Source organism: Protopterus annectens, chromosome 9.part0 (assembly GCF_019279795.1).
Source record: "Protopterus annectens isolate FY-2018-M chromosome 9.part0, PAN1.0, whole genome shotgun sequence".
NCBI lineage: Eukaryota > Metazoa > Chordata > Ceratodontiformes > Protopteridae > Protopterus > Protopterus annectens.
In genome coordinates this window covers 441,201,207-441,216,984 of record NC_056743.1, presented here as the reverse complement: position 1 = coordinate 441,216,984, position 15,778 = coordinate 441,201,207, and the positions used below count along the sequence as shown (strand labels likewise).

The following is a 15,778-nucleotide window of genomic DNA, read 5'->3' as shown; positions in this document are numbered from 1 at the left end:
TGTCAACAGTTCAGCTGCCCCCTACTTCCCTAGAAAAGAAAATAGCACACTACACTGGTTATCAACAATGAAATTAAGTTTGAAACTTTTAACTTGGTGACTCAGGATGTTGAGCCTTGGCTTCAGAGTATAATGACACCATCTACAGCCCTCCCACTTGGGAATGGCCTGGTAGTTTACTTTCCTTTTACTTCACCACTAACTCGTATCATTTAGCACCACCTGCCCATCAGTGCTAAGCCCCCTCCTGCTATGAAAAATAGCTCCACCTCCTCAGTAGAGAATATAACTCAACTGCCTCAAAGACAGGCTCAGAGGGGTCAGCAAAATACAACAGACTCAGACAGACAGAAGGGAACTGTGTGCTTTTTCAGGAGGACATCATCCAAGCTATATTTTGTTCACTTTACTGTCTCATTCTGTTTATCTAAAGAGTTGCACTGTCAGCAGCAAGAACTAATTGCAGGATCCATATTAGGGACTGAGGTACGATTCTGAACAACGGCATCAATCAAACCTGAACTACAACTAAAAAAAAAATAACGGCTGCAGGGCACACACAGAACAATCAGCTGTGCTCAACAATACCAGGCACAAATCTAAGCTAACAGCTGGGACAAACCAGAAATAATCAACAGCAGAGGCACAAAGCTGAAACAAACAAAGAAAGACAAGATTATTCCAAGGGACTTTTCTGTCTTACCTGTGTAAGTATTGATAATTATATTCTGCATGTTATTTATTTTATTAACCAGCTATGAGGCATTGTTTAGATGATAAAACTAAACTGTCAAGGTTTTGCACAGAGCAAATTCCAGGTCATTTGTTTAACATTTACTGTCCAAAGATGTATAAATTAACTGGACAGTTCATTTCAGTATGTAGAACAGTACAAAAGACAAAATAATAAGGGAGAATTAAATATGTCCAGTGGATTTGTACAAACACACACTGTCATAAGTATTGAAATATATAAAATAGCAGTAGTGCTTAATGTGAAGTGTCTGCCTTTGGTAACACAGTGCCTCTGAGAGGTGCAGGCATCTATTAATTAGAATAACAAGTGTAATGCTTTGTGCTATGAATTAGGTAAGAAACACCTATCGTGGCTCAACATGACTTGGTTCCAGCCCTTATGACAATAGCTAAGCCCAAACAATAAGTGCTACTGGTAAAACAAGGGACATTCATTTCATAACATGGGTCATTCCATGATCCATTCTGCTTTGCACCTTCAGTGACCTGTTTATAGTTAGTATTTACAACTGGAGGTGGGTCCTAATTCCTACTGATTCATCTTCGTCTTAAGATGGGATAGAACATAAAGATCAGCTGCTCCACAAATTCTGTTTACATTCATATAATTAGTTTCATTTAGGAAATAATAAGGGAATTATCTTGTTCAGAGCCCAGAAGGCTATCCCTGTTGTTTTGAGAAGTAACATACTGTCAGGATTTTTAAATGGCTTTGTGGCCATAGGTAACAGCAGTTTACCATCTAACTGTAAAGGTAGTACATCCAGTGCTGGGGTTCCCTTTTCTTACCTGCAGGGTTAGTACTGCTATAGGGTTTAGTGAGGTCCTAGTATAGAATTACACCCCTACCCCCAAAGAAAGATCTAACCTCCAAATTAATATGCAAACTGCTGAACCACTGGCTGAGTTCTGCAAACTTTTAGTGGTAAACCTCCCACTGAACACTGGACTTCAGCAACATGTGGTCACTCATACTGGACTCTGCAAATTCTGTATTACTGTTACAGCAGCTAATAAATGTGGATAAAAAGATTTTGAGTAATATAATATAAAACGTTTGACAGCTCAAGGTAAGTAAACAGCTGACAAAGAGGTATGAAACTTATGGTACAGCATTAACAAACCTGTGTTTCTGACCCAGACCATGCTTGTAGGAGGCTGAAGGCAATCATTACCTGTGGCTATCTGGTGAAAGAGTTGTAATGGTAGTTTGATATTTTTCCCTGAGGAGCACTTGTATCATTCAAATATTACTTGTCATAATGGAAATCAAGGCAGCAAATGCAAAAATAGCTGATCAAGGTAGGTATGCTGAGCAATTTTTGTTTTCCTTCCACATAAGCATAACATCCTCTGATACTACCATAAGCAAAAAAAATCTCTTTGAGGGGTATCGCACCATGTCAAACAGACCTCCATATCAGCAAAGTGTATTTCAGCAAATCACACTCATACGATTACAAAACTATGAACTCAGCTGTTGGCAGTATCAAACTGAAGGAGTAAGTCATTGCTCTGTACTAATGATAATAAATGTAAGCTCCTGTGTTCAGTCTTCATGTTAAAAGTTATCACTTTTTACTGCCATTATTAAGTAGAAGGGGTCATTGTTCTGTACTAATGATAATAAATTTAATCTCCTGTGTTCAGTCTTCATGTTAAACGTTATCACTTTTTATTGCCATCATTAAGTAGAAAATAATATTAAGAAAAAGAAGCAAAAAAAAAGAAATTCTCTGCTGTTCACCCCATTTGGGTTATTTAAAGTGAGCTAATGATCATCCTAGACTTTTCAGACTGTCATAGTGTCTGACATTTAGAAACTCCTTTTATAGGTGATATGTCTTGCATGTATCTTTGCTTAATTTTCAGAAGAATGTTCTCACACCTGCACACCCTAAACAGTGTCTTTTTTGTCATCCTCTTTCTCTCTTCCATACCCTAAAGTGTTCTGTTAGTTTTGAATTCATGTAAAAATCTTTAAGCAGTAATGAAAATGGACAGAAATGTGTGTGGTCACTTGAAGTCTGAATACTAACTTGTTCTGCACTGCTGTGTTATTCGTTTCTTGTCTACTGAAGACTGGAAACTAATCATCCTAAAAGATTATTATCTACATTTTCATACTTTCTAAGCAGTAAACAGACTTCATCTCTTTGATAGGAATTTGACTTTAATGGCTTTCTGGCTTATGACTCACTACTTAGTCATGGCAATTATTTAAATCTACCTAACTTTTATATGAAAAAAATAGGAAAGGGTCCTCTAGTGAAATCTTAATAAGGAAGGGTCAGCAAATTAGGAAATTAAGTGAAAAATTCTAACTGTACTACGGAGTTATACTTCCATTGTTTTATAAAGAATTTTGGTCAAATGGAAGTGTCTATAAACAACTGTATCAGATTCTAAATATATTTTCAGAGTAATTTAACCTATTATTCACTTGCACTAAATATCCTTTCAGGTTTTTGTAAAAGTATTCCAGAAAAGCTAGCACATTTTATTTAAAAAATGTGATTTCATTTCCATGGTAATAATGAGAAATCAGGTTGCTTAATAAGACACAGTTACAAGAACATGTTTTCAGATATGGCCTGAGAACTAACTTTGGTCTTATTTAATTTCATTTAATTAAGTGACTTAGTTGGAGAAGCACATTACACTTCAGCTGGGAGCTCTGGGAATCAAACCTAAGTCTGCAGTGTAGCTGATTCATTACCTTAACTCACTGTGTAGCATTGGCAGCCTTTTACTGTCTAATGGCATATGACAGATGAATAAATTTGGGACATGGGGAATGTGTAGGGGCATTACAGATTATGTTGAGGCAGTACTTTCTGTAAGGAGGGGATGACAGTGGTTAGGACAGTTTTGTCTGCACAGCCACTTAATGCAGCATATTTGCAGTATTTTCAGAATACCCCATGGTTAAGAAGTGCTTGATTTTTGTAGTTCATAAAAATTATTTTCAAAATTATAAACATATGCAATATTGTTTATTGCCTAGCGTTTTCACAAGTCTGCAATTGAAATGTCAAAAACTGTCTGATTTTTTTCTAACAGTATCTCACACATGTATTTGTATACAGTCATTGCAATTCTGCATGCATTTATAGTCTGTATGCATAAGGCTTGTTGTGTTTCTTGTTCATAATGGGTAGTATTTTAACTGAAATGTTTGACTATACTTCCTGGTATTCTATTGTGGTATTGGCTGATAGGTCCCAGGTACCCATGGTTAGCTGTACCACAATATTATCGCAGTGGGCGGTACTTAAGTATTATCGCAACCACATTTCTGAACTGGAAGAAATGGTTGTGTTTCTCAGAAAGGATGCCTGGTAACCTAACAATGGGAGGGTAAAGTCTTCCATTCTATCGTGAACATAGGAAGAGAAATACCATAAAAATCCTCTTCCCGGGGAGGGTCCGCTCCTAACCTAAACATAGGACTGGTGCTTCGCAGGCGTCCTTAATGTTACAAGTCACCCAGACCCTTTCAAAGCCCTTTAACTGTACATGGTAGCATTTGTGATTGTGGAATTTGAAAGAATTATGTGTAAATCATTCCTCATTTACAGCACTTCTGGCTAACAATGTAGGGGGCTGTGATTAACAGAGGTATCTCTGTGAAGCAGGAGAACTGTTACCACCCCTGGACCAGGAGTCCCGCTAGCAAGAAAGGTAGCAGTCCATGAGGGATCACTGTCCCATTACTTAGTATTGGGGACAGTGACTATATTTGGCATGAGTGCTGGGCAGTAACAGTTGCATGGAATATTCCCCAATGACTTGCCTGTGCTGAGGTTGTGATCATGAATGGCTGAATGCTGATGTACTTTAACAATGTTCAGTTCACGTGAGGTAAGACATGAGTCACACACACACCCCCCCCCAGGAGTGTGAAAATTGACCGTTGCAACTTGCTCCTTTTGCTGCCTCATTGCCACTGTCAGCGACTTCTGCCTATTTGCTTACACAACCATTTCAAGGTTAAGAAACTCAGAAAACAGTTTTCTTACTACGTGTAAATGTTAGGGACAGATTTCTACATTAACAGTTTAATAAATTACAAAGACATTCATGAGTACCCACATACCATATGGCTCCCCAATAAGAACAGAACTCATTAATAATCACCTCACACAAACATGATGACAAATAAGAGAAACTTCCAAAATACAAACAACATTCAGGAATGAAAAAAATCACATTACACAAGCAATTTTGCAGGGAGGCAAGCCTTGCTACCCCCCAGTGTGAGTAGAGATGCACTCTATGTACCCCCCGCTATGTGTGTGTATATATATATATATATATATATATATATATATATATATATATATATATATAAAATGTACCAATTCCATTGTTGTACCATATTAGAGGAAAGGGAAATCTCCAGTATACCAGCAATTTGTTCTTCCATGAAAAAGCCATCCATTCACACTTTAGTGATCACACAAATAATGTTAAATCACTATAGCGTTTCAAATACAAAAGTGCCACCCAGATCATGTGTACTGTGCTCCAGCCATACAGTCCTGTTTTATAGCTATCCTTTTCTTAATAACAACCTGCTTTATTGCTGCCATAGATGAAAAGATACTCTATTTTCCTTTTCCACTCCATTGCACATTTGGTACTGTAGTAAATTTTGTAGCAGCTTACATCTTATTTCAACAATGCAGTATTGCTCTCAGAACAAATCCAGATTATATTTTAAGAACTATTCCAGCCTGATTCTAGTCATTTTCACAGAACCATATTATAGCCTATAATTTGCATACCCCATAGCTTTATTTATTTCTGGACAGAAATTTTTTTAGCTTTATTTCTCACTCTTGCATTTTAACTTCTGGTCTCAGTGTTTTTTGTAGTCCCATTTCACCTCATTTCTTTTTCTGTGTAGTTTAATCAGTGGTTAACTGATTCACTGCTATAAAGTCTCTAAGTACGTCTGGAGGACTCTCATGCACTGTCTGTGCCTTATCTCTCAAAGCCCTAAAAGCTTCCTCCTTCTCTCCTTCTGAGGTTACTTCTTCATCTGTCCATCTATATGTATGCATATGCCTTAAGCAGGTACCTATCCTTTCTGTTCGATGTACATTTATTTATTCACAGTCAGCACAAATTGTTTCTAACTGCCTTAATCTGGGAGCCAGTGAGCCACTGTCTTATAGTTTTACCTCCCCAAGCCCCTGACACTTATCCCGCTGCCTTTTAAATACCTTAATAGCTTACCTCTAATGTTAATCCCGCTACAACTTTGTGGATAAAATAGTACAAAAAGCTGCCATAGTGATTAATATATGTAGTTTATCTCATTTAAATCTAAACCAAGAGGAATATATTATGTTTAATCAATTACTCAGTCTCTCAGATTTAAATATTATCTCTACATACTCCACAAAAAGCTCAAACGAATAAAATAATATGCAATTCATAAATTTAAAGGAATATAAGACTTGGTCAACATACTAAACGTACCCTAATTTCTAAAATACTTTCCAAGATAAAACTGTTAAAGTTAACTAAAAAAAGGCAGAAAGCATGAAACAGAATAATTTCTAAGTATAAAGCACTTGGCTTGTGGCCTTTAATTTAATTCAAACCACACAGGATATGATACTATTTCCTTGTAATAACTACCTACCTCTCCCAGTTGTACAAATATAATCCACATTGGATATTTAACTATCTTACAAGATTTTTTCATATAGTTTTGAGGAAATCATTCCAACTATATTTTAGAGCTTGGAAGGAACATATGCCATGGAAAGTCAAGTGATAACTAAGCATCAGGTAAAATGCAAGAGACAGAGGGATGTTAGTGGATTTGGGAGTTCCACTTAATTAGACCTCTAACCGTAGGATTTCAGAACATTTCTGTGGGATATAGGCAGTTGTAAAATGCATCCCTAACTGTTCTGCATGAAATCTTAAGCAGGAAAGGATAGATATATATTTCTGGGATTAGTTCAAAAATCTGACAACAGTCAAATACCGTTTATATAACTTCTTACAAATCACTTGATCCCCAAGAAGTGTGTCATTTACCTGCAAAAACAGCAATGGGGTGGTCTTTTCATTAATAAGTTATAAAACTGCACATGAAGAGTTTTTTTGAACTGTGACACAATGCTGTCCAGTACTGGCTATTCAAATATTACAGTAGTGACAGGAGTTCAGCAAGAAGGATCTGGGATGTGTTATACCATACCAAATTATGTAATATAATTGCAAAAGATTATCAACTAGTGCAGTTCTTTCACATTCTCCCTTCAGACTTATGGCACTATAGACATTAATTGGCACCAATCAGAATACTGAACTTAAATAAGTATCTTTAAGAAACAAAAATCAGTTGACATAACCAAGTGTCAGCATTATATTACAAATGTTAAGTCTCTTCTCTCAAAATAGGAAGAAACTCACAACATGTATGCAGGAAATGATGTCTCACATCCAGGTTTTTCCTGAATTAGCTTCCTTTGCAGTGATGACACATTTTTCATATCCTGTGAGAAATTACTTTCCCTGAAAAGCATCACTTCACATAATCAGGCACCTTCTCACTGCAGCATTGAACTTACAGTGCTCAAAAGACACTAAAACCATATTGCTCTGCTTTGTACATCCTGGTTGGATGTGCAACTCACAATGGAATGTGTTGCTTTATGTTATGCAAGTTGTCAACTGTAAATCAATTAACACGCAAGCCTTATGTGAGTCACCAGAACAACCACTTACATTCAAAAGTGGTGCTCATCTGGAATATCACACAAACTAAAGGATAGGAAGTAGATCATTTTCCTTTAAAAGATCAATCACAAGACGGCCAGTCACTAGTGAATACTTTGAGATCACCACTAATATAGTCCCAGCTGGGCATACCAATGGGAACATGATTTGAAGGTAACTCTGGCTATTCTGGTCATTCACACAAGGCACATGTGGAAATGATGGGTACAAATTTTGCTGTCAGTCCACATTTACAAGGCACATCTCTGCTTTGCACCCACTTGGACATAGGCCATGGTTCCTTTATTATGAATAGAATAAAGCAGGAACTGAGAAATTAATGAATGAAGGAATGAACTTTCACATAGTTGTAATAAAGAGTGATAATCCATTCTATACTGTTTTCTATAATTAAAACAGTGATCACAAAGCTACAGTTGTATTTTTAAAAACTCCTTATAAAAATGTCGATATGAGTCATCAGTATGCAAATTCCTGAGCTAACCAACACACAATATGCTCAAAGTGAATTTCTGTTCCTGCATCTCTTTTTGATCCTCTTGTGAAATTTGGAGTTTTTACACCATCACTTAGAGAAAGCAGACACTATGTTAACGTGTTATTTGTCTTAGATTCAGTCACATTACCAGTTCAAAATGATACCTGGACAGACTAGTAACACATCTCAGTCAATAATGAATATATGGCTTGTAGACAAGTAGTGTAGCTGGGGAGTTATTCTCTGAGGGTGCTGGTAACCCGTATTTGATTTTCAGCCAGCAGTGGAAGTCAGTTATTCAGACACCAGATCTCCTTCCTTTGGATTTAGATTTTGCTAGTGTAATGACCCCTAGTCAAAGCCAGGGCTATTCTTGGGCAGCAAATCAGAAAGGTTAGTAGGGACACACAATAGGCTACTGTGAGTTGCACAGCATGTGGAAGGACACATTAAGTATAATGACCTGCATAGTGTCGAGTGCCCACAAATATGTCCTGCTTAGGTTATAAGCTTTAGATAAAAAAAGTCCTGTACCCGCGTAAAGCATGATGAACCCAGATATTTTTCATCCTCTTCTGCATGATAATTAGGGGAGCAAGTGGAGACAGTAAGGCAGCAGCAGGTCCTCCGGAGTCAAAAATAATTAAAAATAATTACCAGTTTATCAGTGGGCAGCGTTCGGCAATTTTCTAAGCAGTTATCTCCCTTGGCAAATTAACATTATTTGCAAAGTATTGCTCTAATTGCAGCAATTTTTTTCTGCTTTCTTTCAATCCAAGAGTTAATATGTATAAATACTTTGCCCTTGTCACAGAAAAGCTTTTCATCAGCTTATTTTAATGCTTATTCCGAATCCTTAACTAGGCAAAGACTTCTTAGTTGAAGCTTACTTCTAAGAGTAGTCTAGTCCGTGGTGAGAGACTGGGAGATATGGCCATGGTCGCACAGTATGCTGGGATCGTCTGCAGGATCCAGTGTCTGTTTCTATTGATTTGTGAGTCCTCTGTTTTTAATTGTAATTAGTCTTGTAATTATGTGACACAACATTTTGTTAAAGAATCAGTATTTAGACTAGAGAGGTACTGTCTTACCACCACTGATGGTCCACCCCAACCAGGTTTCAGGGAATACAATTTTCAGATTTCATTAAGCAGTAAACTATAGGAATAAAGTCCAGTCTTATCCAGTTTCCTGGTTGAATGTCTTTGATCACATTTGCTCATCTGCTGACAGTCCATTGCAGGCATACTAAAACCTCCTACAGTATGTCACACACATAAATTGATTCTTCTGTGTTGTATTCTATTGTTCGTGTAATGTCCCATGGGAATACATACATAAGCACACGCTCAGGCATACACACACACACACACACATACAACCATGCGTACATGTCTGAAGGTGGCCTTGTCATCTCTGTTAGAATACTCCCTGCTAAGCACATAAAAGCATAATGCACTCATGTTCTTTTAGTGTTAGTCTTATAGGTTATAGGTTCATACTAGGCTATCTGCCCTATGACATTTATAAGCCTAGCCAGAGTGTGTTTGGCTTTCGCCACCCATTTTAAATTCATTTTGCTATGCCCTTTTTCGAGGTTAGTATACTGTGCCTCTGTATAACAGTGACACAGAAGAGGGGTAAACCTACGATCTCCCATCCACTCATCAAGATTCCTCTTGAAGAGAGTCAGTGAGGGACTCTGCCTAACCTAGACTGGGATTTTATTCCAGAGTGAAGGGAGCCTCTGGGTTATGAATCTATCCCTCCAGCATGTCCTATTTTAGTGCTGAGGTTCAAGTCTCTCGAGTGTGTAGCTCGATGGGATTTGGATTTTCTGAGGTGCAGCATGTCCATTAATTCCGGGTTAGACATGGCCTTATACGTCAGGCACAGATCGCCTCTGAGCAGGCGGTATGCCACTGAGTAGAGCTGGAGTTTCTTTAACCGGGCAGCATATGGCATCTGTTTGAGCCCTTTGATCCTCTTGGTGAGGTACTTTTGGGGTCTTTCCAGGGTACATCCCTGCATTACAGTTTTATTACTATACTTTTCAACTTTGCACATCTGACAAGCAAACCTAAACGTGACATAAAATACTCCAGTAATTCTAATAAATAACTTACAACCAGTATCAAATGTAAAAACCACCCGCACCTAAAGAGTGCTTGGTCCACATTGTCTCCCCTTTTCTATAAATTTACCAACACAGGACATGTCCAAGTAAAACTTTTGCACCTGCCAAATGCAGATTCAGGATATCAAAAATAAAATTACTTTCTCTCCAAACATAGTCACTCCATTAGAAACGCTGGCTCAAACAAATTAAATGTTCCAAAGCAAGATTTTGCTTCTTTGAATTTGGGAATGTATTTTTCTTGTGTTTTGCAAAAACAATAAAACAGAATATTTGTGTGATTTTGAAATAGATTTTGTTAGAAAATATACAGCAAAATGAATCTTGCTGACAGCTGGGTCACTGCACTTTAACTTAAACCTAATAGATGTTACCACTAAAGCAATGCTTTTCTAAACTTTTTTGCTAGACCTTCATACTAAAAGCACTCATAAATCACTTTACTACATACAGACAGACAGTATTACCCACAGGTCACAGAACTGAAAGGTGAGTGGCTTATAATTAAATCTTGCAACCTCCAAGTATAAACTCTGCAAATCTGAGCAAGTGACCCCCAAATAAAAGTGCTCATGTCACATCTGAAACTAAGCAAATGACATTATGTGACTTAACTGACAACACAAGTGGGTATCAGGTTCAATGAGTGATTTGGGCATTTAATGACAGTGGCAGAGGAGGCTGGATATGCCCATACTAGGGGGGGGGGTTGACAAAGAGCAGGAGTGCAAGCTACTGTAAGGTTTCATAGAAAAGTTGACATTGCAAATAGTGCCCAGTGAAACATGCAGCCTCACAGAAGAGTTGGCATTGCAAAGAGTGCCCAGGGAATCATGCCTACAGTTCACAGGACTCTACTTGGTGGTGGCCTTCATTAGTAAGTTTACAGGTGCATGCAGTTGGCTTGATGGTCAGCAGGCACAGGACAAAAATATCACAGAACAAAAAAATGTATGGCACTTACCTTGTTTAAAAAAAAAACAGATGGGGAAGAAATGAATCTCAGCACCTTTTGCATCTGCGTCTTTCTTCACATTGTTGCACAGAACTAATCAGGCGCTCCCATCCTCTTCATTGTTTTACAGCAGTGACTTTCCACATGAACCTATTTAACACCCCCTCCTTGCTGTCCCTGCAGAAATGTATCTTCCAAAAGTTCTGTATGTAGATAGGACTCTGACTACCATTTTTTACTGCAAGTTTTAAGTAAGTTTGTGTGAAGCTTATATAAAATCAAATGTCAATCAATCAATAAATAAATAAATATATGGCTTTCAGCTGCTGTGTATCTGCTACCCAGGATGCGCTGCTGTAATGAGCGTGTTCTGCTACTTCTGTTTGGTGTCAATTTGAATGTAGGAGAACTGACTTTTGCATCAATGTGAAAACATTGAATTCACTCCTTTCTTACTCTATACATTAAATTTAAATTGGCACTGTGGCAGGCATGAAAGCCCTTAACCGTGTCTTAAGGTTAACAGCAAGGCTCAATGTGGTTGCACACATATTCTTCAATTACTAAAGGGCAAAGGCCAGATCAACTGAAATTAGCAAGTACCTCTTCAGACCACTAGTTCTGCAAAAACTGTGACATCTCAGGCAAACACCATTGATAGGTTTAGTATATGCTTCAGTGCTAATTACAAGTCTCCTTCCTGTTTGGTAAATTCAAATGCTGTAGTTCTGGACTGTGTATAACGTAATAGGAAATGACTGCTTGTACCTCACTTTTAAGGGTAGCTGTTACCATCAGCTTGTAGATATGCAGCAGGAACAGTCCTAAAGTTTTCCAGATGGCTATTCTTTAGGGATTCCCCCTTCCTGTAATTTTCAAATGTGTTAATTATGAAAGCAAAACAGCACTTAATTTTTACCTTATGTGATGTCATCTATGGTATGATCCCAGTTATTCTCATTAGGGGTACTATATAATTATTGACCACAGTATGGGTAAGGCCAGTCTATAACCAAATGGGATAGGTTATTTCAAGCACAAAAAGGGAGATTGACTAGGCTTAAAATGGCTGACAAGGGCAGCTAGCCTATAAACCTCTAAGGGAAGATTACATGTATACGGATATACGGATACCATTCAACCTGAGCAGGAAAACATTAAAAAAAGTTATGTACCAGGTGCAATTTCAAGGCTAGTTTCTCTTTCAACATTCTCTGACTGCACATCTTTTCTTTATTGTCTTCATGGAAATCATGTCATAACCCGTAACAGCTGTTTTGAAAATTCTTAAGTCTTAATGTTCAGCTCTGAAATAAGTAACATTCTGCCTAGCATAGCTACCTTTTTTGCCAAAGACTGTTAATTTACTTACATTTGATACCAATTTTGTTTGCTGACTTGTTGATTACAGCTTTTAAGCACAAGCCAGCCCACATTCAGTGGTGCAGAAGATAAAGCAGAAACCTTACAAAGGCTGCAGCTGTTTAACAAGAGACAATGCAGGACATATAAAATTGGATTAATACAAATTACACTGAGACTGGAAACACAGGTTTCAACAAATAACTTTCTGTGAGAGAATTCCTACACACAAATGTATTCCACTGTTAAGATAATGCAGTCTTAACTGCAGTTTAAAAGCTAAAGTAAGGCTGTTTCAAAACATGTATCCCAAGGCAAAACAAATTAAAAAAAACAGATCTTAGGCACCTGGAACGACAAGTCAGCAAATTAAAATGAAGTGAATAAAGTAAGAACTGTCATCCTAAAGCTAGACGTGCTCATGCAATTGTTAACTAGATGGCTGTCCTTAAGTCTGGAAACAGTAAAACATAAAATGCTTGAGCCTTATCATACCTCTCAACTGTAGAGATTTTCACAGAATGTCCAGATTTTTGCCTCATATTTTTGGTCTGTTGCTCATAAAATTTGTGGTTTTCTAACAAATCACTGAGAATTCAAGTCAATAAATATGACAGATATTTGAGTTTCAGACTTTGTATCCTTTAGAAGATGCATGTTAATACAATTCCTCTTATTCTAGCAACTTTTGAAGTTTATAGGAGCAATATTTAAAACATGTCCCTATTTTAGGACTTTTTCACCCCGTTATTTTAGGCTTTGTCCAGATTTCTTGGGCTAAGAGGTTTAGAAGCATACTTTAACTATAGGAATGACTACATTGTGAAGCAACCTAACCTAGCGCATTTGTAAAAACTAGACCTTTTCAAGCTTTTAAATGGGAATATATGGTGAAAACATAACAGGATATTTATCATTCCATGACACAATGTACAGAGGAAAATCCTGCAGTAGATTTTCTGTTGTACATCTCAGCCTTGCTACTATCTGAGAAATATACACTGTAACTGTGCCATGAGGCTTTACTAAGTCAGTCCAAATGTCCAAGAGATAACACATTCCAAAGTATGTACTCATAAGAGAATAATTTTGATGACACCGGTAGTTTATTAGGACTAATCATTACTGAAGATCTCTTGTTATCCTGATATACAAATACCGCTTGCTATTATGCCTTAAGCATGACAATGTTTAAAGCTTATGAGTCACATCACAGGCTATTTACCCTTAATGTACAAAATACTCAGTATTTAAGGTCTTATTAAGACTATTAAGGCAGCAGGAATTGTTTTTGTACCATGTCATCCATATCCACTTGCAATCACTGTATTATCACAATACATCAAAATAAAAGGCACCATTTAGCTGACAAGTCTTCTGCTCTGAACTCTACATTAAAATGCAACATGTATCCCAGTGTGCCTTTCTACTGGTTGCCTCTTTCCTCTTCTAAGTTGACTATGTCTTCTTTTGTTCACTCTTAGCTCATTCCTTAGTACTGTAGTCTTACCATAATGCTGTGCCATCAGAATACAGCATAGAACTAATGCTGCTGCCTTCCTTAATCGTTTGCAAGTCTCTAATGCTGTAGCCTTTCTTAAATGTTTGTCACATCTGATTTGATAATGTAAACAAGTTTTTATGCATCTCCCCTTCTCGCATTCATTTCACATGAGTAATATTGCAATTTGTTATCTTTATCTCACATGCGTAATGTTAGATTAACTATTTCTAATCTATTGCACACACTGTTTGCCTTTTTATACAGAAGCAGTGTTTTTATACAGAAGCTAGGACACTGCGTTTAAGTGAGGTTTTTGGTGCTATAAGCAACATGAGAGAATGTGTGATATGTTAAGTTACTGCAAAGCATTTCTGCATTTTACTCTGTTTCTTGCCACATCATTATTGCTTTTCCGGCCCTGTTATTTTCCAAAAGTTCCCTGCAAGAAAATGTGTACGCTTTGTGGGATGAGATGAGCCACAAATCATAAATATTGCAGAAGTTAACATGCTACATGCTTTGGAAGTTCCATCCATTACTACACACACACACACTTAGTTATGTGTCAGATACTATGCAACAAATGTAACAGGGTCTTAGCAAATAGCTCTTGTTTCTGAAGTTTTGTACTACAGTGAAATCAAGTAGTTCTCCTTAAACATCTTTGTTTAGTTTCACTCACACTCTAAAGCAGTGCCACAGAGACTGATAGAGCTTCCCTGCCCCCAGCCTTTCTAATTCTTTATCCCTGCGGTTTTGTTCCTGAAGCTGTGACTAATGCCACAGACATCCAGTTTCCTCAAGCTCTATGCAGCTATGAGTCTTTCTGAAGTAGAGTTCATCTCTAGTGTTGAAAGAAGCTTTAAGAGGAACGTTGTTATCACCCAGTATTTTACTGCCACTGATCATCACCCTCAACCCAAGATCGCAAGACAGCACTTTCTGCAGCTTCTCCCTTTCATTGTGCATATTATGCAACTCTCATCCTGTAAGTACTGCCCAGTACTGCCTCAGTGAAGTGGACTGGCAGAGGTGAGTCGCAACTGTTCCAGACTAAAAGGGACATTAGCTGTTGTGGGTGGCATAGGTATCTTAACAAGTCTCTCAGAAACGAATACAAACAGCAAAGTCCACAGCAGAGAAACGACAGGCTGCAGCAAACTGTAGTTTTAAAGTCTTTTAATAACCTTTAAAATCCAAAAAACATTGAATATCTCAAGCGCTTTCGCCTGGTTCCTACCAGGCTTTATCAAGATACAAACATAAAAAAGTAATGCCCTTAAATACAATAACCATTGGTCACATGGTGTTTTTTTAATTGCTTCAATTTAAGTTAATTTAATCAGTCAGAATTACTTCAATTGAATTCCTTTAAAAAACAAATGTTAAAAACCTCACCCACATTTTTGCATTGCAAAATGTTTAACAAGCCATATACTTACAAAAAAACAATACATTAATACCAAAATACTTCCAGACACATTGTTCACTATTAAAAAACATTCTTTCAACCATATTATATTAATGTTCTATCTATAAAATTCTAAAAAAATATATGTAATATGTATATAACCATATATAACATTACAGTTTCACTTTACGTAGTTTGAGTACACTTGAAATACTAATACTGTCATTTAAACCTGGGGATCTAGCTGCGTCTAATTTTAATTGCCATATAAGCAGGAATGTTTCCCAGTCTCCTCCCCTAGGGTCCTGTGCAACCTGCTCCAGTACCATAAATTTAAGTTTCATATCAGGGCACTGTATATAGTGCTTGTAAAAGGCGTTTGTGTCTTTCTTTTTAGAGATGTCATTTAC

General features: G+C 37.3%; 1 protein-coding gene across 1 annotated transcript in view; it reads left to right on the top strand.

The window, feature by feature from the left end:
* The first annotated feature begins 299 nt into the window (after positions 1 to 299).
* The window catches only part of PLAT (plasminogen activator, tissue type), a 106,127-nt gene continuing 90,648 nt past the window's right edge, over positions 300 to 15,778 (top strand). Inside the window, exon 1 of the mRNA XM_044082983.1 lies at positions 300 to 707. The gene's annotated coding sequence lies outside the window, so the exon portion shown is untranslated. The remainder of the gene's footprint in view (positions 708 to 15,778) is intronic.